Source organism: Triticum aestivum, chromosome 6A, assembly GCF_018294505.1.
Source record: "Triticum aestivum cultivar Chinese Spring chromosome 6A, IWGSC CS RefSeq v2.1, whole genome shotgun sequence".
Taxonomy (NCBI): Eukaryota; Viridiplantae; Streptophyta; class Magnoliopsida; order Poales; family Poaceae; genus Triticum; species Triticum aestivum.
This window is the reverse complement of record NC_057809.1, coordinates 276598355-276625302: the sequence shown is the minus strand read 5'-3', so window position 1 is coordinate 276625302 and position 26948 is coordinate 276598355. Positions and strand designations below refer to the sequence as shown.

Genomic DNA, 26948 nt, shown 5'->3' with positions numbered 1-26948 from the left:
CGCGTGCATCTTCTACTTCAACTGCACCAGCACCTCAATCAGGTGCCTCCTACAGCCGTGATACAAGAAAACAGGAACAACTACCATTATCTTCCAAGAGCGCACTTGCGGGGCCTGCACAGCGTTCTTCTTCTTCCATGGCATCAACAGGGCACACAAGTGATATTATTTGTCGTCGTTGTAAGGGAGGAGGTCATTATGCGAGGGAATGCAAATCTCCGCGTGTGATGATTGCTACCGCGGATGGTGGATATGAGTCCGCTAGTGACTATGATGAGGAGACATTGGCTCTTATTACACGTGAAGAACATGGTGGAGATGATTCTGATCATGAGACGCAATACATGGCTCCTGAAGACACTGACAGGTATGAATGTTTAGTTGCTCAACGTGTTTTGAGTGTGCAGGTCACACAAGCTGAGCAAAATCAGAGGCACAATTTGTTCCATACCAAGGGAGTTGTGAAGGAACGTTCTGTGCGCGTCATAATAGACGGAGGGAGCTGCAACAACTTGGCTAGCATGGAGATGGTGGAGAAGCTTTCTCTCACCACAAGACCACATCCACATCCTTACTACATCCAATGGTTCAACAACAGCGGCAAGGTTAAGGTAACACATACTGTTCGTGTGCATTTTAGTATCTCTACATATGCTGATTATGTTGATTGTGATGTGGTACCTATGCAAGCATGTTCCTTATTACTTGGTAGACCATGGCAATTTGATAAAAATTCTGTACACCATGGTAGAAACAATCACTATACTCTTGTTCATAAGGATAAAAATATTACTTTGCTTCCTATGACTCCTGATTCCATTTTGAAAGATGATATTAATAGAGCTAATAAAGCACAACAGGAGAAGAATAAGAGTGAAAATCATATTGTGGCAAAAGAATTTGAGCAACAAATGAAGCCTAATAATAAACCATCTAGTGTTGCTTCTGAAATTAAATTGAAAAGTGCATGTTTATTTGCCACCAAATCTGATATTGATGAGCTAGATTTCAGCAAATCTGTTTGCTATGCTTTTGTGTGCAAAGAGGCATTATTTTCATTCGAGGACGTGCCTTCCTCTTTGCCTCCTGCTGTCACTAACATTTTGCAGGAGTTCGCTGACGTATTTCCACAAGACGTGCCACCGGGATTACCGCCTATTCGAGGGATTGAGCATCAGATTGACTTAATTCCCGGTGCTTCACTGCCAAACCGTGCACCATACCGTACCAATCCAGAGGAGACGAAGGAGATTATGCATCAAGTACAAGAGCTTCTCGACAAAGGTTATATACGCGAATCCCTTAGTCCTTGTGCTGTTCCTATTATTCTAGTGCCGAAAAAGGATGGTACATCACGTATGTGTGTTGATTGTAGAGGCATTAATAATATTACTATTCGTTATCGTCATCCTATTCCTAGGCTAGATGATATGCTTGATGAATTGAGTGGCTCTACAATATTCTCCAAAGTTGATTTGCGTAGTGGCTACCATCAAATTCGTATGAAATTGGGAGATGAATGGAAAACAGCATTTAAAACTAAGTTTGGATTATATGAGTGGTTAGTCATGCCTTTTGGGTTAACTAATGCACCTAGTACTTTCATGAGATTAATGAACGAAGTTTTACGTGCTTTCATTGGACGATTTGTGGTAGTTTACTTTGATGACATATTGATTTATAGCAGATCTTTGGAAGAACATTTGGAACATTTACGTGTTGTTTTTATTGCTCTACGTGATGCACGTTTGTTTGGTAACCTTGGGAAGTGCACCTTTTGCACCGACCGAGTATCTTTTCTTGGCTATGTTGTTACTCCACAGGGAATTGAAGTTGATAAAGCCAAGATTGAAGCTATTGAGAGTTGGCCGCAGCCCAAAACGGTCACACAAGTGAGGAGTTTTCTTGGCCTCGCTGGATTCTATAGGCGTTTTGTGAGAGATTTCAGCACCATTGCTGCACCTGTTAATGAGCTTACAAAGAAAGATGTGCCTTTTCTTTGGGGTACCGCACAGGAAGAAGCCTTCACGGTATTGAAAGATAAGTTGACACATGCTCCTTTACTCCAACTTCCTGATTTTAATAAGACTTTTGAGCTTGAATGTGATGCTAGTGGAATTGGATTAGGAGGTGTGTTATTACAAGATGGCAAACCTATTGCATACTTTTCTGAAAAATTGAGTGGGCCTAGTCTGAATTATTCTACTTATGATAAAGAATTATATGCTCTTGTTCGGACTTTAGAAACATGGCAACATTATTTATGGCCCAAAGAATTTGTTATACATTCTGATCATGAATCTTTGAAACATATTAAAAGTCAAGCTAAATTGAATCGTAGACATGCTAAATGGGTTGAATTCATTGAGACTTTCCCTTATGTCATTAAACACAAGAAGGGAAAAGAAAATGTTATTGCTGATGCATTGTCTCGTTGCTATACTATGCTTTCACAACTTGACTTCAAAATATTTGGTTTGGAGACCATCAAAGATCAATATGTGCATGATGCTGATTTTAACGATGTAATGCAGAATTGTAAAGAAGGAAGAATGTGGAACAAGTTTGTTGTTAACGATGGATTTGTGTTTCGTGCTAACAAGCTATGCATTCCAGCTAGCTCCGTTCGTCTTTTGTTGTTGCAGGAGGTGCATGGAGGAGGATTAATGGGACACTTTGGCGTGAAGAAGACAGAGGACGTACTTGCTACACATTTCTTTTGGCCAAAGATGAGACGGGATGTTGAGCGTTTTATTGCCGCTGCACTACATGTCAAAAAGCTAAGTCACGACTCAATCCTCATGGTTGATATATGCCTTTGCCTGTACCTAGTGTTCCTTGGGAGGATATATCCATGGACTTTGTTTTAGGTTTACCTCGAACAAAGAAGGGGAGGGATAGCATATTTGTTGTCGTGGATAGATTCTCGAAAATGGCACACTTTATACCATGTCATAAAAGCGATGATTCTGTTAATGTTGCTGATTTGTTCTTTCGTGAAATTATTCGCTTGCATGGTGTGCCAAATACTATTGTTTCAGATCGTGATACTAAATTTCTTAGCCACTTTTGGAGATGTTTATGGGCTAAGTTGGGGACTAAACTGCTTTTTAGTACTACTTGTCACCCCCAAACTGATGGACAAACTGAAGTAGTCAATAGAACGTTGTCTACTATGCCTAGGGCTGTTTTGAAGAATAATAAGAAAATGTGGGAGGAATGCTTGCCTCATATTGAATTTGCTTATAATCGTTCATTGCATTCTACTACTAAGATGTGCCCTTTTGAAGTTGTGTATGGTTTCCTACCTCGTGCACCTATTGATTTGTTGCCTCTTCCATCTTCGGAGAAGGTTAATTTTGATGCTAAACAATGTGCTGAATTGATTTTAAAAATGCATGAGTTAACTAAGGAAAACATTGAGCGTATGAATGCTAAATATAAACTTGCTGGAGATAAGGGTAGAAAACATGTTGTGTTTGCACCTGGAGATCTTGTTTGGTTACATTTGCGTAAGGATAGATTTCCTGATTTGCGCAAATCAAAGCTGATGCCACGTGCTGATGGTCCCTTTAAGGTGTTAGAGAAAATAAATGATAATGCATATAAACTTGAGCTGCCTACAGATTTTGGGGTTAGTCCCACTTTTAACATTGCAGATTTGAAGCCTTATTTGGGTGAGGAAGATGAACTTCCGTCGAGGACGACTTCATTTCAAGAAGGGGAGGATGATGAGGACATCAATACAATTGTTACACCCACAGCCCCTGCTGCTATACATACTGGACCAATTACTAGAGCTCGTGCACGCCAACTAAATTACCAGGTACTTTCGTTTCTTGGTAATGATTCTAATGTTCATGAGAATATGATGCTGCCTAAATTGGATACATTTGTTTTGCTTACAAATGAAGGGCCTAGCTTGGAGAAGGATGAACATTGGAGCAAGAACAAGCCTGGAGATGATGGCATGCGCAAGGGAAACAAGAACGGAGTTACAAGTGATGATTTCAGGACTTTGAAGCCACCATAATGGGTGCATGAAGCCTTGGACGAAATATACAAGATGCCACTTCATAAATTTCGTCCCGAGGCTATTTTAGGTGCTGCGTCACCTTATTATTGGGCCAGGCCCATGTAATTTCGAAATACATAAGTATAGGCTATTTTTAGAGTCCGTATGTGTGGGGAAACAAGAGATAGGGTTGATTTCGGACCCCTCCATCAAGGGCCACGAAATTCCCCCCTCTTCCTCCATATATACAGCCCTTAGGGCATCGTTTAGACTTTGGGTTTTGTTTAGATTAAAAGTTCGCCATAGCTGCAACTTCGCGTACTTCGTTTGTGTTCAACGACCAGACAAAGGCGTCACAGAACCCCACCTTGATCAATAAAGCTTTCATCTTATATTCGCAATATCCAGATTGCAATCTTAGTTTCTTGCTTGTTCTTCGTTTGCTCGCAGGAAACAGACCCTCGTGGTTAGGTTGATCGTGCTCCGGCGTGGTCAATAACCTCTCGGAGTTGGTTTAGCGATTGCTAAGGCGCGACGTCCTCGCACGTTCGTAGTCGGATCGTCAAAGTCGACTTCCACCAAAACGAAATCCACCATCTCATCGAAAGACGGGACACCTCCGCCTCTATCAGGAGGGGGGCACAACTGCGGCAAGCCCCAAAACGCGGCTTAAACCGCACTAGGGGCTTCCCGTTTGGTTATTTTTCTTTCTTCTTTCAGGACCTTAATCTCTGGAAACACTGTCCGGTAGCACTATTGCCGAACACATGATGCAGCAACCAAAGAGGCAGATAGCTACGTTATATCACGGAATTCCCAGGTTGATTACAGTAAATGAGTGAAATATTCAATTTAATATCCTTCCTCAGCTTGCCCTTGGAAGGGACAAAGTCCTACTCTTTTCTTATCGCACTATCTGTATCACTCTGCTTTAACGCAACTTTTTAATAAATAATGCATGACATTACGGCTATTATTGCATTCTTGTTATATATATATATATATGTGTGTGTTCATTAATGATGCCTTGCAACCGTACACTATGGTACGGCTAATACACCAGGGGCTTACATACCCCACAATGCGGTGTGAAAAGTCCAAACACTTTCACAAGTGCGGCACCCCGAACTTATAGCATTATATGCATTAGCTCCGAATCATGTCTTTGGTCAAATGTTGGGTTTGCCCGGCTCCTATGTTTTGGTACCTTACGTTCCGCTCCATCGGCTAAGGTAGCGCTAGGAGAAGTACTGTGATTGTGCCCCGGTTCTGCCGGGCTGAGCACCTCAGTAGAGAAAGCTAAAACTGACTGTCACGATAAGGCGAGAGACTGGTCGCTGTTCGGCGAGGTTTTTCAAGTCCCTAAAGACTTATGCCACTTAGGGCGAAGGGCCGGCCCTGTCCGGCTTGCAGGCGTGTATCGCGCCCCGTATTCGGCCTTCCGAATACCAGGGGCTTCGCCAAAATTTAAAATTATAGAATCTTATGGCTAAGTGAGAGTGATAAAGGATTATTAGTCTGGTTGCCTTGTTCGTTGCGCTGAGCACCTCCCTCGAAGGACCCAAATATGGGAACAAGAGTGCTCAGGTTTATCCCGAACACCCCAGCACTCGTGGCATGGGGGCAGAAGCCGAGGACTAGCCATCTCTCAGATTGGATAAACAGCCGAAAGTAATATTTTAAATTCAAACAAGCGTTGCATAGCACATATGAAACAAGTTTTCATAATACAGGATAAAACGAGCAAGTTTACTCAAATATTACATCTTTTGAGCACTCATCCGCGATGAGACGGGCACCCGACAGAACACCCTCGTAGTACATCTCGGGGTGGCGGTGCTCCTTGCCCTCTGGCGGCCCATCCTTGATCAGCTTCACGGCGTCTAGCTTGACCCACTGCAATTTCACACGGGCGAAAGCCCGGCGTGCACCTTCAATGCAGACGGATCGCTTGACGACCTCCAGCCGCGGGCAGGCATCCACAAGCCGCCTCACCAGGCTGAAGAAGCTATTCGAAAGGGCGTCGCCAGGCCACAGCCGGACTATGAAGCTCTTCATGGCCTGATCGGCCGCCTTATGTAGCTTGACCATCTGCTTCAGCTGGTCGCTCATTGGCACCGGATGTTCGGCCTCCGCATACTGAGACCAGAACAACTTCTCCGTCGAGCTTCTGTCCTCGGCTTGGTAAAATTGTGTGGCATTGGACACACTGCGGGGAAAAGCTACGAATGCTCCTGAAGAGCTCCGGATCCGGGTAAGTAATCGGTAATTTACTTTTACATGCTTGCTTTGCATATAGAAAGCCTTACCCGCCGCTATCTTCTTCATCGTTTTGATCTCTTGGATGGCCTTTTGGGCCTCGGCCTTGGCACTCTTTGTGCTCTCAAGGGCCGCGGCAAGCTCAGACTCTCGCGTCTTCGAGTCAAGCTCCAACGCCTCGTGCTTCGTCACGAGAGCCTGGAGCTCTTGCTCCACCTCGCGCACCCGAACCTCGTGCTTCTCTCACTCGGTGCGCTCCTGGGCCGCTTTCTCTTCGGCCTGGGCTAGCGCTTGCTTCAGGGTCGCCACCTCAGTCGTGGCCCCTAGCACACATACAATGATCCTGTCATTTTGCAATCGCGTCCTTTATATATATATATATATATATATACATCTATAGACAGGGTATTACTTACCCTTGTTCTCCTTGAGCTGCCTCTTGGCAAGGCTGAGCTCCGTCCGGGACCCCTCGAGGGACTGCTTCAGTACAGCGACCTCCGCAGTCAGTGCGGCGGAAGCCTGCATATGCATATTGACTCACTTATATTAGACTCCTGCGATATTATTTGATCCTCTGTTCGGCTTTTCTTTATGAACACCGAACAAAGCATCAGGGGCTACTGTCTATGCAGTAATATTTCTACTACATTTTAAAACACTTACCTCGAAGCCTGTTAGAAGGCTGTCACAAGCTTCAGTCAATCCGCTCTTGGCGGACTGAACCTTCTGGATCACCGCACTCATGATAGTGCGGTGCTCCTCGTCGATGGAAGCGCTGTGAAGCGCTTCCAGCAGATTGTCCGGCGCCTCTGGATGGACAGAGGTCACCGGCACAGGCGTCTTGCCCCTCTTAGAAGGAGGCCGCCTGTCCGAGCCTGGAACCGCTGGAGGGTCCGGCGCGGTGTTCGGCTGAGCGCCGAACTCGAAGCTCTCGGGGGCCCCGTCCCCGTGGCTCCCAGAGTCCGGAAGGTCGCCTTGAGGCGCCTCCAGGACTGTCTCCCCTCGACCCGGTGCCTCTTGAGACACCACCTCGGCGTCGTCAGCAGGATGAGGGGAGGTGGCGGTCGGGACTGGATCGCTATCCATGTCCGACGAGCCCAGTGAGCCGTCCGATGATACATCAATGCTGGTTCGCGGCGGCCTGCATAATCATATTCGGCGTTAGGGAAAGCAGTGCGACAAAAGAATGCTATGAGTTACTCTGGTATCCGAATACTTACGATCTCCCTGGGGGCTTGGCCCGGGGCAACCACTCGTCCTCGCCCTCGTCGGCGGTGGTGGAACTGTCCGGAAGGAGAGTCCTCCCCTTCTTGGACCCTTCGGCCTCCCCAGTTGGGGCGGCCTTCCTTTTCTTGTCTCCCCCGCCTGGAGGGGGAGCATCTTCTTCTTCCTCCTTATCTTTAGGGGAAGAGTGTGCCGCAGAGTTATCGGACGATGAGTCCGATAACACCTGGCGTCGGGAACTCTTTCAGGCTCCCTTGGCCTTCTTGGTCTTCTCCTGCACCTTGTAAGGAGCCAGAGCCAGCATCTCCGTCAGGAGAGCACTCGCAGTGTCTTCAGGCAAAGGAGCCAGACAGTTAATCTGCCCCGCCATCTCCACCCAGTCCTATCAAAGGCATGGAGATTAGACCCCGCACATAATTAAGCTGGGGAAAATAAATGTCTTACGGGACGTATTAAACTCACCGAACACGCTAGGCGCTTTGCGCTTAGTCCGCGGTCCTCGGCGAGAGAAGGAGGGACCTCGGCGCCCTTGAACAACACCTTCCAGACGTCCTTGTGCATCGTATCAAAGAGCTCGCTCAGAGTCGGGTGCTGGGCCGGGTCGAACTCCCATAAGGTAAAATCCCGTTGTTGACACGGGAGGATCCGGCGGATGAGCATAACTTGGACTATGTTGACAACCTTGAGCTTCTTGCTTGCCATACTCTGGATACATTTCTGGAGTCCGTCCAGCTCCACCGATGAACCCCACGACAAGCCCTTCTCTTTCCAGGAAGTGGGCCGTGTAGGGAATCCGGATCGAAACTCGGGGGTTGCCGCCCATTTGGCGTCGCGCGGCTCGGTGATGTAGAACCACGCCGACTGCCATCCCTTTATTGTCTCCACGAAGGAGCCCTCGAGCCATATGACATTGGGCATCTTACCCACCATGGCTCCGTCGCATTCTGCTTGTTGGCCTCGTACCACCTTCGGCTTAATATTGAAGGTCTTTAACCACAGGCCAAAGTGGGGCCGGATGTGGAGGAAAGCCTCACACATGACGATGAACGCCAAAATGTTGAGGATGAAGTTCCGGGCCAGATCATGACAGTCTAGCCCGTAGTAGAACATGAGACCACGAACGAATGGATGGAGGGGAAACCCTAGTCCGCGAAGGAAGTGGTGGAGGAATACTACCCTCTCATGGGGCCTGGGAGTGGGGATGAGCTGCCCCTCATCTAGGAGCCGGTGCGCGATGACGTCGGGCAGGTATCCGGCTCTCCTCAGTTTCTTGATGTCTCCCTCCGTGACGGAGGAGACCATCCACTTGCCTCCCGCTCCGGACATGATTGGAGAAGGTCCTGGTGGGAAGTGCGGACTTGGGTGCTAGAGCTCGAGTGTGCAAGAACGGATGAGCAAAGGAGGAAGAAGGCATGGATAGAAAGGTGAATCCCTTTATATGGGCGAACGAAACTAAGCGTCCCCACTTGCCTGGTAAAACTTGCTTATCCCCCAAGCGCCGCAATTGATGGCGCGGTTGGGTTACCCATGCCCGTATTGATGAGAATCCCGTAATAAGGGGACACGATCTCTACTTTGACAAGACGTGTCAAAAAACTGCCTCGCGTTATGTGCGGGGCTGGTTAAGAGAAACGGTTCGAATAATCACCTGGCCATGATGTAACGTCATGCTGCCAAAACAAGCCAGCAAATTAGATCTGCGGAAATATTATTCTCTCTACGGTGGAATGTGGAACTTATTTTGCAGGGTCGGACACTATCCTCGTATTTAAATTCTTCTGTGATGTATTCGGAGAAGGAACCCACCTTGCAATGCCGAAGACAATACTCCGCGCCGGACTCATCGTCATTGAAGCCTGGTTCAGGGGCTACTGAGGGAGTCCTGGATTAGGGGGTCTCCGGACAGCCGGACTATCTCCATTGGCCGGACTGTTAGACTATGAAGATACAAGATTGAAGACTTCGTCTCGTGTCCGGGTGGGACTCTACTTGGCGTGGAAGGCAAGCTAGGAAATACGGATATGGATATCTCCTCCTTTGTAACCGACCTTGTGTAACCCTAACTCTCTCCTGTGTCTATATAAACCGACGGGTTTTAGTCCGTAGGACAACAACCATAACATACAATCATACCATAGGCTAGCTTCTAGGGTTTAGCCTCTCTGATCTCGTGGTAGATCTACTCTTGTACTACCCATATCATCAATATTAATCAAGCATGACGTAGGGTTTTACCTCCATCAAGAGGGCCCGAACCTGGGTAAAACATCGTGTTCCCTGCCTCCTGTTACCATCCGGCCTAGACGCACAGTTCGGGACCCCCTACCCGAGATCTGCCGGTTTTGACACCGACAGTGATGGAAGTATTTTTGTGGGAAGGGGGATATCAAGAGCTTTTCAATGAGCTAAAGAATGCAAAAATCAGGCTTCGGATGAATTAGTTATGGACAAATCGGTGAAACGGGGATGGCTGAGATGTCAGGGGTCGGACATCCGGGCTCGGGGCCGGAAATCCGGGACCTAATGTCCAGAACTGTGCAGATTTGGCGCTCCAGGAGCCGGATGTCCGTCTTGGGGTCCGAATGTCCGGCCCGATGTCCCGGATGTCCGGCCTGAGGCCCGGATGTCCGGCCCGACGATTCCAGCTTTCGTTTGGGCGGAAAATTTTGAATTGGGGGCGGAAAAACTCGATTTCCAAGGTCAAAATCGATGAGATTTCATGGATGAAAGATGGGTAAACTTGGAGAGATGCTAGATCCACTTGAAACCAAGCAAATCTATGGATCAAGTCCAACGAAACTTCATCAAACCAACAAATCACAAAAAAAAATTGGGGCTATTTTTGGTGGGGATTTTCGAAATTGGGGAAGAACACAGCAAAATTAGGCTAGAAAACAACAAGTGGAGGCTCCGAAATCATGAACAACGTGGCTCATGATATCAAGATGATGTAGGGTAGAACCCTAATCTCCCGATCTTTCACGAAAGGAGCATATCCCGCGATGAACATGAAGAACACGAGTGGAAACACGAGGGGAAATCACAAAGGGAAACACAAGAGAACCGTCAAAACAACAAGTATGATCACACATGTGCTAGATCCCCGAAACACGAGAGGAGATACAAGATCCACAATCAACAAGGGACGATAAAAAGGGTAACCGTTCTTCTCCGTGAGGAGGTCTTGATGTCTTCTCCATGAGGAGGTCTTGAATCCAAGGTGGATCTTCTCCGTAGAGGGGTCGCGGTCTCTCTCGTGGAGTAGATCCGATATGGATGAGCGTAGCTCTATCTCTCAAATGAGCTATCACAATGCTAACCCTAACTAGGAGGAGGGGGTAGTATATATAGTCTAAGCCACGAAGGGGTAAGTGGGAAAGGGGATCGGGCCCTGTCCATGCGCGTAGGCAGGCGCCGGATGTCTGGGCTGGGGCCCGGATGTCCGGCCATTTGCGGGGTACCGGATGTCCGGGCACTCGCCGGATGTCCGTCCTGGCGGTGGCCGAGATTGTTTCTCTCTAGATAGCTGGTGTCCGGATTTCCGGGGTTGGGCGCCGGATGTCGGGGCGTTGTTGAGGCGCCGGATGTCCGGGGTTGGTGCCGGATGTCTGGCCGCTGATGCTATTGGCCATCTGTTGGGGCAGCTCCTGCGCGGCTGCCCAGGCGCCGGATGTCCGGCCTCTGTCCCGAATGTCCGGCCGCTGTAGCGTCAGTAGCTCTGCCTTCTTCCATTGTCGCTTCCAGGCTTCCGTCGCGGATGGTGTAGTTGTTGCATGGCGCTTGCACTCCTCCTCGTCGTCCGTAGTGTTCCGACAGTACCTATGTATGCACACGAGTGGAGTGTCAAGTAGTATACCATCCTCGAAGGGGTCAAGTGAGCACGTGTAAAGGAGATGATTCACCTTTGTGTATGTGAAGTAGATGTCGCATGTGTCACTCGTCAAACGGACTCTTGACATGGTGATGTCCATAGGATTCTCTGCATATACTTCCGCATACCTCCACCACTTCCGCATAGCCCCGCCATATACCACATACACAACCACCGCTTACCAACTCCAACTCCGACAATTTTGGTCCAATTTTGCTTTGAGAATTTGAGTTGCGGTACAGTGTCCTACTTGTGTTTCGGCTATTTAGGTACGGTTCGACATCGACATCACCGCCGCTCATCTTCGCCACAGACGTGTCATCAACAACGACCCTCTCGACTCCATTTTGGTATTCGGTCCACCATTTTGACACCATACCGTCCGCAAGAAACGGTAACCTCGTCTTGGTATTGGACATGTCACTCTTGCCATTACATTGATAGCCATCATAGCCTTACTCCTTTGCATTGCTTACCCATCGAGACTAGCCATTGAGTATTGCCGGCAATGAGACTTGTGCACATTAGCGATCATACTTCCCATAGCATATATACATCATTGTCGCATATATTGGTATCATCTCTTGTGTCACAAAGTTGTCACTGCATACACAATTGCTATCTTGGTTCTTCAAGCATTACATGAGAAAAGAGCTTAAACATCAAAGAGCCAAACAAGCTTTTAAGCAAAAGGAAAGATAGGAAAAGAGCTTTTAAGCAAGAACCATAGCATCATACAACATTAATATTATCATACTAGATCATCTTGGATCATATCATTGAAAAACCTTGCATAGAGCATACTTGGGAAAGAAGTCATTGCATTTTTGCTAAGCAGGTTGTGCACAAGTTCTTTGTATCTGCCTATTGTGCAATCGTGCTAGTGTCTCTCTAGTGTTGTGCAACAAGAGCATTTTTGTGGATTCCGCAATTTGCTATTTCCTTGTCCTACATTGGAGTGATCATCGATCCACTTTCAACTTCGGTCAAGGTACATTTGGTATTCGTTATTCTCTTTCTACCACTCACATTGTTTATCTTGGAATGATGGATAGGCCAAGTACTTCTACCAACCCACTCTTCATTGAGAATGACGGCGACATGAACTCCTACGTCACCAAGAGCCACCTCTTTGGTGCACAATGTGCTTTGCATCAAGAGCAACAAGCTATGAGTGAATGCATCGACAACCTTGCCGTCGACTTGTGACTTTCCGAGCAACGTACAAGGGACTACTTCGACCACAAGCTCGACGATCACAAGCAAGAGAATGATGCAAGGATGGACGAAATTCGCGCTTTGTTCCTCAACCGCTCTTCTTCCACTTCGTCTTCATCAAGAAGGACTCGCTCAAGTCAACGTTGCGGCTCAAGTACACCAACATCGAACACTCTACGCCGTGCCGCGTGCAACGATCATCAAGCAAGCCTCAATCCTCTACGCGACACCGACTCTCAAGAGCACCGACGATATCAAACTCAAGAAGCTTTTTTGCTAGCATGAGAACTGCAACGCCAACGCCAACATGAAGAGTAAGAGCGAGCGCGTCTACACCAAGTTGCACAAGATCCAGAGGCACAACACTAAGAAGAAGAACTCTGTGAAGCTCAAGCACTTGCGGCACAACAAGCCCTCCAAGATTCAAGTCGAGCTGTAGCCAACCGAGGCCGACAAGCACGTGAAAAAGAGGAAGCACTTCGCGAAGAACTTCATGAACGATGACATCAATCTTGTGTGCACCGGCACATCCTTCAAGTTCCTCCTCGAGCTCGACAACACCCCCCACAAGCTCACCATCAAGTTCATCAAGAGCATGAAGACAATGGAAATCCTCCACGACAAGAGCAACATGAGGTTGACAACCCTCCTCATCAAGAGCGACACGATCTTGACAATCATCTACAACACGGGCGTCATCATCCCCGACCCCAACACAATGAAGAGCAACGTTATGGCAAACTAAAGTTCACCATGCCCAAGTTCAACGGAAGTAACGATCCTGAAGAGTACCTTTCATGGGCATTGAAGGTTGACAAGATTTCCCTTTTGCACAACTATGAAGAAGAGAAGAAGATAGCGATGGCATCCCTTGAGTTCCAAGACTATGTGCTCATTCGGTGCGAACAAGTCATAGAGCGCCGAGAGGCAAGAGGTGAACCACCCATCACTACTTAGGCGCAAATGAAGGATGTCATGAGAGCACGCTTTGTGCCTACCTACTACAACTGCGACCTCTTCAAGAAACTCCAACTACTCAAGCAAGGAACCAAAAGCATTGAAGAGTACTGCAAGGAGATGGAGATTGCAATGATAAGAGCCAATGAAACGGAAGACGATGAGCAAACAATGGCATGTTTCTTGAGTGGACTCAACCATCCTATCAAGAAGATCACCGACTTCCGACCATACTCGAACCTCATCAAGCTAGTGCATCAAGCTACCAAAGTGGAACACCAGGTGCAAGATGATTTCAAGTATGCCAAGTTCTCTTCCAAGACATATGGTTTCTCCAACAACCAACCTTCAACGACTACAACACCGACTACCAAGCCTTCTACTAGCAACATCGACAAAGTCGAGTTCCAAGAAAGCTTCGTCAACTCAAAGTCATCCTCCTAAGAGCAACTTCAAGCCGAGAGCTTCATCATCATCAACCCCAACCAATGAGACCGTCAAGACGAGTTCCTTCAAGTGTTTCACTTGCGGAGACCGAGGCCACAAGTCCTATGAATGCACCAACAAGCGAACAATGATCCTCAACGATGATGGCACTTATGACTCAATGAGTGAAGGAGAAATGGAAGCCCTTGAGCAAGTCTCCATGCACCGCCAAGTGAACGACGAAGAAGAACAAGTCTTTTGCAATGAAGATTCAAGTCCCGCCCTTGTTGTCTCCAAGGTCCTGACTCTACAACATCACCAAGAAGAAGACCAAAGATGACACATATTCCACACCAAGGCCGGCATCAATAGAAGATCCGTCAAGGTCATCACTGATGGAGGGAGTTGTCATAATGTCGCAAGTGAAGAACTTTGCTCCAAGCTCCAATTGCCCAAGACGAAGAATCCACATCCATACAAAGTGCAATGTCTTAGCGACTCCGGCACCATCCAAGTCGACCACCGAGTACAAGTCTCCTTCAGAATTGGCGCCTATGAAGACACCTTGGAGTGCGACGTCGTTCCAATGACCGTTTTTCCATCTTCTCCTTGGACGCCCATGGCAATTTGATAGAGGAGTCATCCACAAACGGCCGAACGAACCACTACATCTTCAAGATGAAGGGCATGGAGTACGTCCTCCGTCCAATGTCGCCAAGTCAAGTGATCGCCGACAAGCAAGCCACCCATCGTGGAGATCATAGTGAGAGAGCGAGCCACCAAAAAGAGAGTGAGCGCCACAAGCCCAAATCGAACACCTCCACGATGAGTGAAAAGAAGAACTTAGCCCTATTTGCCACCAAAAGGCGAGATAAGAGGAGTGTGTGAGAACCCATCTAGTGTCCTACACTACGTCCTTCTGTGCAAGGACAATGCACCACAAACTAACACTTCTCACACTGTTCCTATAGTGTTGTCTTCTCTTTTGCAGGAATTTCACGACGTTTTCCCCGACGAGCTACCTCTGGGACTACCTCCTCTATGAGGCATTGAGCACCGCATCGACCTCATCCCCAGAGCACCGCTTCTGAACAAAGCTCCCTACCGTGTCAACCCCGAAGAAACCAAAGAAATACAAAGGCAAGTAAAGCATCTCATAGACCATGGACATGTGCGTGAAAGTTTGAGTCCTTTAGCCGTCCCGGTCATTCTTGTGCCAAAATGTGTCGGTAGCTTTCGCATGTGCTCCGATTTGTAGACCTATCAATGCTATCACCGTTCGCTATAGGTATCCCATTCCACGCCTAGATGATATGCTTGATGAGCTTAGTGGTGCCACTATCTTTTCTAAAATTGATCTCAAGAGTGGTTACTATCAAATCCGCATACAAGAGGGTGATGAATGGAAAGCCGCTTTCAAAACCATGTTTGGCTTGTATGAATTGTTAGTCATGCCTATGGGTCTCTCGGAAGCACCAGGTACATTTTTGCATCTTATGAATCATGTCTTTCGCCCTTACATTGGTATATTTGTTGTGGTCTACTTCGTTGACATCCTTGTTTTTAGAGAGTCTCTCAAGGAGCATGTCACCCATGTTAGAACCGTTTTGCAAACTCTTCGAGAAGAGCATCTCTATGCTAATATGGAGAAATACCTTTTTGGCATTGACAAGCTCGTTTTCTTGGGTTTTGTTATTTCCTCTAAGGGTGTTCATGTTGATGAGTCCAAGATCAATGCTATTAAGACTTGGCCACAACCAACCAATTTGCAACAAGTGCGTAGTTTTCTTGGCCTTGCGGGTTTCTATCGTCGGTTTGTGAAGGATTTTAGCACCATTGCTTCACCTTTACATGCCTTGAGCAAGAAGAATGCGCCTTTTGTTTGGGGACCATCCCAAGATACCGCTTTCAATGAGCTTAAGAACTTGCTTACTCATGCTCCCGTGCTTGCTTTACCCAACTTTAACAAACCCTTTGAGATTCATTGCCATGCTAGTGGTAATGGCATAGGAGGCGTGCTGATGCAAGAGAAGTGCCCCATAGCTTACTTTAGTGAGAAACTCTCCGGCGCGCAACTCAATTATCCCATCTACGACAAAGAGCTATATGCTTTAGTCCGTGTTTTGCATGAATGGGAACACTATCTTCGCCCGCATGAGTTTATCATTCATACCGATCATGAAACGCTCAAGTATCTTAAGGGCCAAACTAAGTTGAACAACTGTCATGCTAAGTGGAGTGAATTTATTGAGTCTTTTCCTTATGTCATCAAGTACATTAAGGGTAAGGAAAACATTGTAGAGGATGCCCTTTCTCGCAAATGCATGCTTGTCACTCAACTTGAATTGGATGTGATATAAGGGAGGGGCCCGATCTTTCAATGAAATGGTGGCTATCATTTTGGTGAAAGTTGACTTTGACGATCCGACTACGAACGTGCAAGGACGTCGCGCCTTAGCAATCGCTAAACCAACTCCGAGAGGTTATTGACCACGCCGGAGTACGATCAACCTGACCATGAGGGTCTATTTCCTGCAAGCAACGAAGAACAAGCAAGAAATTGAAATTACAATCTGGATATTGCAAATCTAAGAGGAAAGCTTTATTGATGAAGGTGGGGTTCTGTGACGTCTTGATCTGGTCGTTGGACACATACGAAGTACGCGAAGTTGCAGCTATGGCGAACTTTTAATCTAAACAAAACCCAAAGTCTAAACGATGCCCTAAGGGGTGTATATATGGAGGAGAGAGGGGGAATTTCGTGGCCCTTGGAGAAGGGGTCCGAAACCAACCCTAACTCTTGTTTCCCAACACATACGGACTCTAAAAACAGCCTATACTTAAGTATTTCGAAAATACATTGGCCTGGCCCAATAATAAGGTGACACAGCACCTAGAATAACCTCCGGACGAAATTTATGAAGTGGCATCTTGTATATTTCGTTCAAGGCTTCATGCACTCATTATGGTGGCTTCAAAGTCCTAGAATCATCACTTGTAACTCCGTTCTGGATCCCCTTGCGCATGCCATCATCTCCATGCTTGGTCTCCACAACATGTTTTCTACCCTTATCTCCAGCAAATTTATATTTAGCATTCATACGCTTAATGTTTTCCTTAATTAACTCATGCATTTTTAAAATCAATTCAGCACGTTCTTTAGCATCAATATTAACCTTCTCCGAAGATGGAAGAGGCAATAAATCAATAGGTGCACGAGGTAGGAAACCATACACAATTTCAAAAGGGCACATCTTAGTAGTAGAATGCAATGAATGATTATAAGCAAATTCAATATGAGGCAAGCATTCTTCCCACATTTTCTTATTACTAGTTGACCCATTGCGCCAAATGGCGCAGAGACCCACTAAAGCCATGTTATCGAGAAAAATAGTTTCATTTTGCAAGGACATATTCGATATTGGTAGTAGAAAGCCCATGTGTTAAATCATGCTATATTGAAAATATGTTTATCACGCTGAAAATGTGAGTTTAAAAATCATATTTGTATAACATGTACAAACCAATTAAGGAAGCATTTTTTTAGTTGAAAGTATGGTTATCACGCTAAGAAATATGAGCTTGAAAAAAACATGTGTATAAGATGTACAGGCCAATTAAGAATGTATTTCAATTTTTCAGCAACTCTATGCTTTAGAAACTACACTCGGCAAGAATTTAGATCTTAGTCACATTGGAAACCATATGCCCTTAGTTATATTGTTTACAGAGACAAACGGTGCAGCTAGCAAGGAGTTTTAATAGAATCATCATCATCAGCTCTCACAACCTAGGTTAGTGTTAGTTCTGCACCTACTCTAAATAGAAGGATAATAATGAATTGAGGCTAACCTATGTGGCTAAGGTAAACAAAAAAGGAGCAAAACACACCATAATTCTTAAAAGTACCAATCCTAGGATGCATTTGACTGCTATACCATCCTAAAAGCCTTTTCTGATGCTTCTTAGCTTCTTTCCTTAGCTGATTGCCCTGTGTTTGAGTTTTGGCTAATTTTGACATGGTCCCTCTTACCCTCTCTTTTCACATGATAGGTAAGAAGGTAAGAGACCATATTAAAACTGCTCTTGAGTTTTTGTGACACCTTCTCAACACTGACAAGAGATCCATTGATAAGTTGATCTATGGGTTCGATACCCATCAATGTCAAGAGAAAAAGATCATGTGATGAATCTCAATTGATTGATTGTTTCATCACCGCTACTGTAAATCAAGTCTTCAGAAGGTTGTGGAGCTCTAAACTTCTCTGGAATAGCCGCAACAGAAAAGAATAAACCATACCATACTCAAGCTGACCAGTGCAAAGCTCGTTATAAAACAGAAACTTCAAAGGCCATATCAGGTAATATGCTGATAGGATTTAGAAAACAATGGCTGGAAAAAAAATATTTCGTATTATAGAACAAACTAAGAAAAGCATTTCAACACTAAAGTAAAACTGCAGCAAGCACAATGGTTACACTACACTGTGTAGATACCTAATTGCTATTTTAGGTTATATGGCTGATGGAACCAAACAATATATAAAGAATCTCTTTTCAAGTACTCCTTCTCTCCCTCTGTAAACTAATATAAGACTGTAGCTTGGAAAGCGAGAACACTGCACGACACATGAACCTTGTAGAACGTAAGCTGAGTGTACAAAGGTCATAGGGCTCAATCTTAAAAAAAAGGTCATAGGGCTCGAAAACTCGTCAGCCCTTGGACTGGTTACATTATAAACAAACTAAGGCAACACAAATCAATAGGTGGAAGCATAATTTTCAAGATGGTCCCAACACTAATGAGCTTTGGGATTAGAGCAAGCCCATTAGTATCATATGACCTTATTACCTCCATTTATCCTACAACAAAATAACCTATCTATAAGAAATTGCAACCAGTATGAAACTGAACCTCAAACATGAGAATTATTATTTTTCGCTTTCTCTAATACAATTTGGATTCTCCATGGGCGCGCTTATGTGCAGGCAACATCTATAATTGTTTAATATGTTTCTACACTAACTATTGGTCTCATTGATTGAACTGTAGAATTCAAAATTTCAAAATATGCATTAAAGTACTTAATATACATGAGTATTTTTTACTTTATTTAATAGAAATAACAAGAATTAAAGGACATTCACATCATGAAAAGTGAGGAAACAGTACTCAGACCCTTTTCACCTTTATTTTTTCTCTATCTTTCTCGTGCACTCAACTTGACACGGACGATTATCATCCTTTGGATATATTTAAAACTGTTCTGACTTCAAGCCACAAGAATTATTCAAAACACAAGATTGTAAGAATATAATAATATAAGAGCGCATAATTAAATGTTATGACATGCTAAAAGTTGTTACAAAAACAGATAAATTATAAGGACCGGAATCATGGGGAACACAAAAGAAAAAATTAGGAGGTCTGACCTCTTTCTAGAAGTGCTGAGAAGATAGGATATAGAAGGGAAAAACTCAATAGAGATGTTCTGAAAATTTATGATTGATCCGTTCTTGCTCATAAAGACATTCTGAAGAATATAACACACTGGAGTAGACACAAGCGGTAAATCCAGGTTTGACTTTTAAGTTTTAAACAAAAAAATTCGTATTAATGATAAGTGAGAAAATGAAAAATATGAGTGAATGTTTAGTTTGGTCGGTCAGGTCCTATGAGGACATTACACATCAGTCAGAGTTCCATGGAGATGGTCTCATTTCCTATACCTAACCTATATATTTATATATACCTCCATGGAGATGGACGAAGACGACACGGCCCACATCACGACAGCGTGGTTCTAGTTTCCTTGGTCTGTCCCTGTGCTTCTCTTCAGGTCTCTACCTTGGTGTTGTCATGCCACTCCTGCATTCCAATCTAACATTTAGCTAATGTAAACTCAGTGCTCTCTGTACAATAGAGCGGTAATAGGGGAAAGAAGATTAACTGGAACTTCACTTACCCACTGAAGTGTGTAAAGCTCAGCTCTGAATTTTCGGTTGCACCGCTCATCATCATCCATCTCAGAGAATAGGCAAAATCTGCAATGATATGAATGGCCTTAGAATTAACTGTTGTGAGAATAAGACGCTCAGACATACCTGTGCAATAACATACAGTATGAAAATAGTGGCTTCACAGTTTGTATTCTCAGCAAAAAAAATTAATACTGTAGCAATAACATACATGCAACAAGCCAACAACTACTCGGCATGCATTTCCCAGAGCTGGCAACACTAACAAATAAGACGCTCAGACATACCTGTGCGAAGCTTCAGGCTGGGGATTCCTTTCTTCGCTCAAGGAAGTATGCCGCTGCCATCGCCAAAAAAACAACGACCCCTACACCTTTTTCCTCCTTAGTGAACGTCACCCAACATCATCCCATTTGTTGACCTCCTTGATCTGCACCTCTACCAGGGACACAACTCGCCTTATACCTGATGATGAGAGGAGGTTAGAAGACGATGGGTGCACAGAGGAGACAAAGACGAATCTTGGCATCATATATCAAGCATAACCGAACAAGCAAGCTCACATTACTTCCAACTTATGTTGTGTAACTGTGTTTTGAGATTTAATTATTCAGATTCAGGCCAAACACCGGTAGAGTGGTACTGGAATGATCTGCCTGCGGGTGACCTTTAATAGTAATAGAATACAGAATTTCAGCAAGTAGTTTAACATGATACCCTTACAATTGCTAAGTAAGGTAAATAAACACTGCTCTCAAAGTTTCAAAGAGTTTCAAGTGAACAGTTCAGTGATTCTTTCACTATAATACAGATATCTCTGAAGTTTACACAAAGAAGAATGGATAAACAAGATAATAACAGTACGCTAACATGATACATGGTTCAAAATGATAAAGCCGCATCTGCATATTAGTGTAAATATGACCTTCCAAGTATCAGTAGCAATTTCTATAGGTGTCGTATCACACCGTTATGTACATAAATGACCAAGGGGGAAATATTTATGGAGCTGAGCTTCAAACTCATGGGTTTATCCAATCTTCTCCTTTAGCACACATGAGATCTAACCAGGTACTAAAGAACCAGTCCACAAGCTAATTGTCACTGAGCACTTGACTGGCTGTAGCAAGCTTGTTGTTTAATCCAAATATCATCCCAGCCTCCTTATTGGTTTAGATTTATATTTTCCCTCAAAATTATTTTCCTTTTATTTTTCAAGATTAAGTAGCTGTGAACCAAGCTGTGCATTCCACATTTAAAAAATAAGAATATGGCAAATAACTTTGTAGCACAAGGAAATTGGATCAACTATCCTCTCATCTTTGCATGCATGATACATCCTATTTTCCATTGGAACTGAAGATTCCTAAAGCACTGAAAGAACATGAACCCAAAGAATCCATGAGGAAGAGTACATTACCAGACACAAACATATGTAAACTAAGTGAAAAACAAATGCCGCAGAATGAAAAGGGGGAGATGAACCTCTGCACATAGACACTTAATCAACAGAAAAGGGCAACCATTTATAAATTCATCTAGCTAAAAAAGCACAATTCAAACTAATCAAGATGCCCTTGAGCGATACAACAATGAATTAAACAAAAGAGAAAACACCAAGATAAAAGAAAACAACGAAAGGGAGGTGAAGCACAATTATACCTGATGGACCTGAAGGCACACGCAACAAAAAAAATAGAGGACCGTCGAAATAACGCACTCCATCCATAACCCTGAAGAGCCATGTAGGAGCAGTAAGCATAGCAGGGACAAAACCGAGCGATGAACCCAAAGGAACTGTTTATTCTCCCAAAAATTGCAAGCGGACTTGTATCTGATAAAATGAGTCCCAGAAAGCAATTGAGAACAGCATGTTAGTTGTCACAGTCAGCAGTAAGGGTAATAAGGATATAACAGAGAACAGTAAGAAAACTAATCATGTCTTTCATAAATCATCAGAATATGGTGGCATGAAATGACCTGCTAATTTGTTGGTTTCCTGAAGTTGAGTACCAAATAGGTAATTTATAGTGCTCTTCAGCTTCCTGCTATAACTGCCATTACAAATGCAAACTATAGGAATCTTGCAATAAGATCAGCAGCTCCACCGCTATCACCAGCAGATATACTATCAACCTCAACCATGATGACTTTAGGCTTAGACTTCTTTATCCTGTGAAATTGGTCCACACTTTATACAATGAAAACAAATCAAAGTGCAAAGATCGTGACATTGTAGTGTTGACTGGTTGTCATTGTAATTCAAGGGAGACTGCTAATAAGCTATCGGACATAATCTGATGTGCTCTCCGCAACATATTTCTTATCACCTGCATTAACCTTCTATGCATATATCAATCATTTGAATTTATGCCGCAAAGATAAATTGGATAGATTTGTTTTCCTTACAAATGAAGGGCCTAGCATGGACAAGAAAGATGAACCTTGGAGCAAGTTCAAGCATGGAGATGATGGCATGCGCAAGGGGATCAAGAACGAAGTTACAAGTGATGATTTCAGGACTTTGAAGCCACCGTAAGGATTGCATGAAGCCTTGGACGAAATATACAAGATGCCACTTCATAAATTTCGTCCAGAGGCTATTCTAGGTGATGCGTCACCTTATTATTGGGCCAGGCCCATGTATTTTTGAAATACTTAAGTATAGGCTGTTTTTAGAGTCCGTATGTGTGGGGAAACAAGAGTTAGGGTTAGTTTCGGACCCCTCCTCCAAGAGCCATGAAATTCTCCGCTCTTCCTCCATATATACAGCCCTTAGGGCGTCGTTTAGACTCTGGGTTTTAATTAGTCAAAAGTTAGCCACTGTTGCAACTTCGTGTACTTCATTTGTGTCCAACGGCCAGACCAACTTCGTGTACTTCGTTTGTTTCCAACGACCAGACCAAGACCGCTTTTAGAACTCCACTTTTATCAACACTTCATATATATATTCGCAATATTTAGATTGCTTTATCATATTCTTTCTTGTTCTTGGATTGCTTGCAGGAATAGGCCTTCATGGTCAGGTTGATCATGCTCCGGCGTGGTCAATAACCTCTCGGAGTTGGTTTAGCGATTGCTAAGGCGCAACGTCATGCATGTTTGTAGTCGGATCGTCAAAGTCTACTCCACCAAATCGACAATTATAATCTCATCGAAAGATCGGGACACCCTCGCCTTTATCAATTCTTCTACAGAATTTTTTCCTTGTCTTAAACGCTGCAATTTTTGAAGTAATTCACGTTGACAATATGGTGGAACCCAACGAGTACGCATAGCAGTTTTCAAAGCAACCCAAGTAGTTGGAATAGGATATAATCTACAATGTTCAGACCACCAAACACATGCGAAGCTAGTGAAAGCACAAACAGCAACAGGAACACGTCTCTCCTCAGGATATTGTAAACATGTAAAACGTTGTTCAGTTTCTAACTCCCAAGTAAGATATATATCAGGAACATATCTACCCTCAAGTGGTGGAATATTCGACTTTAGTTTAGGAAGATGGTCATGATCTCGTACCTCATATGGTGGTGCAGCCTACTGTTGCGATGATATACCTGACGACGACTTGGTGGTGGTGGTGCTGGTGGTTGCACGTAGTTCTGATTTTGATCAACCTCATCCTCGTAATGGTCCTCCACCACTGCAGTAGCAGCAGGAGCGACAGAAGCATCAACAGCGGCACCATAATTTTTCCCAGGGTCAATGGGAACGCGCTGTGCTCATCCCACTTGATTTGGAAAGCGACGCTGTTGTTGTTGTTGTTGTTGTATAGGTGCGTTAGGGGCAGCCGGTGGTGGTGGTAGAAGACGCGCGAGCAATTCATTAAACTTGTTATCGAGCTTTGTTTCAAATGTCTTGTCCATGCCATCTATCTTCTCCATGGCCTCTTCAAATCTGTTTAGCACATCTTGCACCTGTCCACTCATCATTTGCTGGAATTTATCATGCAACTCCTTATTCATCATGTTATCCCAGTCAGTCTCGTCGGCTTGTGATCCTGCTATGGTTAGCAACAAAAGAAACACACAAGAATATGATCCTATGGACATACGGCATCTTCGCCAACAAGCACCTCAAGACTACGCTCAAGAGAAGCTCCCCAAGCTCAAGTCCGCGACTTCCACGAGCTACTACGACCTCGATGCCGACCACAAGATTCCTTTCTATGGGACTCAAGAACCCTAGGAGTATCTCAAGTGGGAGCATTTGATGGACGACTACCTCAAGCTACATCAAGTTCCTCCCGAAGATCAAGTGAAGTGCGCCACAAGGAACTTCCACGACTATGCGTCCAGATGGTGACTTCACACACCTTCGAAGACCTACGACATGAGTTGGCCCAAGACGAAGAGAGCCTTGTGGAAAGAGTTCATGCCCCCAACCTACACGGAACAACTTCAATGCCAATTGGAGAACACCATCCAAGGATCCAAGTCCATCGACGAGTACTTCAAGGAGATGAAGATTGCCTTACGACGAGCCGGCATGGACGACCCCATTTCGATGAAGTTCCACTTCATGATGGGATTACATAACGACATCTCCAAGACGATCTTCCTCGAGAACTACAAGTCCCTCGATGACAACTACATTGGTGCTCTCAAGGCGGAACAAGAACTCATGAAGACCAAGGCTTCTCGACCCCAAGCACACTTCTCGAAGACCAAGCTCCAAGAAGGCGAGCACAAGGATAGTACCACCAATATGTCCAAGCCCGACGAGCTCCAAGATGATGCTCCCAAGTTCGACTTCACCACCATCCCTCTTTGTGGCATTGATGATGTCGAGTCTACTTTGACTCTTTTTCAAGATGGTGCGGCTACAAGTACGACTACGGAGACCCTCAAGGACCAAGCTTTGGAAGCGAGTGGCGAGGTGGCGAGCAAGGATGATGCTTCCACCTTAGGAGGCGAGAGTGATGATGTGCCATCTTTGGCCTTCATCCACGGTGACAACAACGAGATGGTTGAGCATGGGATTTTCCCTTCGACCACGGCGACATGTGATGACTTGAGTGACTTTAGCCACCATATTGAGAGTGAGAGTGATTTCACCGCTAGCCCCATATATGATGTGTTTCCACAATTCCCATGTGAGGAGAGCCACAACCCCCACCTCTTGAGTGGGATGAGTGACTCCATCATATGTGAGTTTGAGTGCACCTATTTTGAGAGAGTGAGTGAACCACCACATAGAGAGAGTGAGATAGTTGATAGGTCATGTGAGGCCACTTTCAACACTAACGACTTGACCTCTACCTCTATTGTGTCTTCTCATTTGGTGCTAGGTCCCTTATATGATGACGCGCCGATTCTCGACGACTTCACCCTACCTTTGGACAAGACGTTGGCCATGGTGGAATGTGATGGACCACCCACATGGTTCCATCAAGATGAAGATGACCACCATTTGGTCTTTCCCACCTCACCTGCACCATATGAGTGGAATGACAAAGGTAACATAGGTGAAGGTGATGCTCTAGTCCCACTAGTCGACATTCTTGACGATGATTGCTTGCATGATGTTGATCAACCTATTTCCATTCTTCATGCTAGTGTGACTTCCCCATGTGATGATTTACCCATTTATGATGAGTATGATGATTGTCATGTGGAGTCTATTAGTTGTGATGCCATGTTACATAGGATTTCTTGTGCTAATTCTCTCGGTCACATCATGTTTGCCAATCCGCTTGACTTGTCATATGCTATGCATGAGATCGATCACATGTCATATTTGCAATCTCTTCATAGTGACTATGCATATGCCATTAAAATGAACCCAATTTGCACATATGGCATAGATGACAAGCCCATGGTTATTGGTATTTGTTTTTCTTGTGATGATATTGATATGCTCCCTTTGCATCATTTATCTCATATGCCATGCCATGACCACCTAGCTTCGGATATGCATTGTTTTGGATGTTGTCCATTTTCTCCATATGATGTTTCCAATATTGCTCATGAGGAGACCCCCATAGTTTCCTCATACAATTTAGGAGATTTTGATTCATCCCATTCATTGCATGATCCCAATACTTGTGTGCACCATATGCTTCCCATGAATAAACATGCTATTGATGTGCCATATAATTGCATTCTCAATTTGTGTCCCCATCGTGTTATAGGCAATAACTATTCTTTCATGGCCGATGACATGTTCTTATACCATGCATCAAATTTCTTTGAGCGATGCTTATCTTGTGCTAACTCTCACGTGCACATACACAACATGATGGATGATGTGGACATTTACCACACACACAATCTCTTTTGTTTGTGTCTCTTTTGTGTAGGTACCCACGAATTCTTGTCAACCTCGCAATCCCACGAGTTGAAAAAATGAGCTCTAGAGAGCAATGATGATTTGGGATCCCATGGAGTGTCTTTCCCACTGCTCTCTCCGCGCAAAGACTTCGCGCATTTCTTCTACATGACCCTCACTTGGCTATGGGTTATTGTCCATTACATATTCTATGCCCATCTTGCCATGTTCACTTTGCATGATATGCTCATTCCTATGCCTTTGCCATGCATTTGTGACCCATACTTTGCATTACACATGATGATTGATTCTACTACTTGTATGTGTATTTGCAAGCTTGGTGGAGATATCACTTGTTATTGCCATATTTTCTTTGTCCCCCATGCCTATGATGATACTACGATCTTGCTTTGTGTTCATGCTTGCGATATGTCATGTGCATTGTCTATTCCTATTATTTTCTCACATTATATGATTGCAATGATTTCCTCTAGTATGTTGCATCTTCGCACTACTAGCTTGCACAACTTGATTACTACGATTGCTTATGTTGCATCACCGATGATTCGTACTTGCTCATTTAATGCGGTTGATGACAACCATCTACATGCTTATCACATGATTGTTATTGCTTGCCGTCATATATCTCCATATGTTGCCTCTCTCATGCTAGATGATTTGCCATGTATTGAGTGCAATTATGCCTTTAGTCTTGATAATGAGTTT

At 44.6% G+C, this 26948-nt stretch overlaps 1 long non-coding RNA gene across 1 annotated transcript; it reads right to left on the bottom strand.

Moving 5' to 3' along the window:
- Positions 1-19612: 19612 nt before the first annotated feature.
- LOC123127435 (uncharacterized) lies at positions 19613-22171 on the bottom strand. The gene is made up of 5 exons (XR_006462488.1): positions 21930-22171; positions 21612-21783; positions 20237-20414; positions 19937-20015; positions 19613-19839 (listed from the first exon to the last, which is right to left on the bottom strand). It is a non-coding gene; the product is annotated as an uncharacterized lncRNA (long non-coding RNA).
- Positions 22172-26948: the final 4777 nt, after the last annotated feature.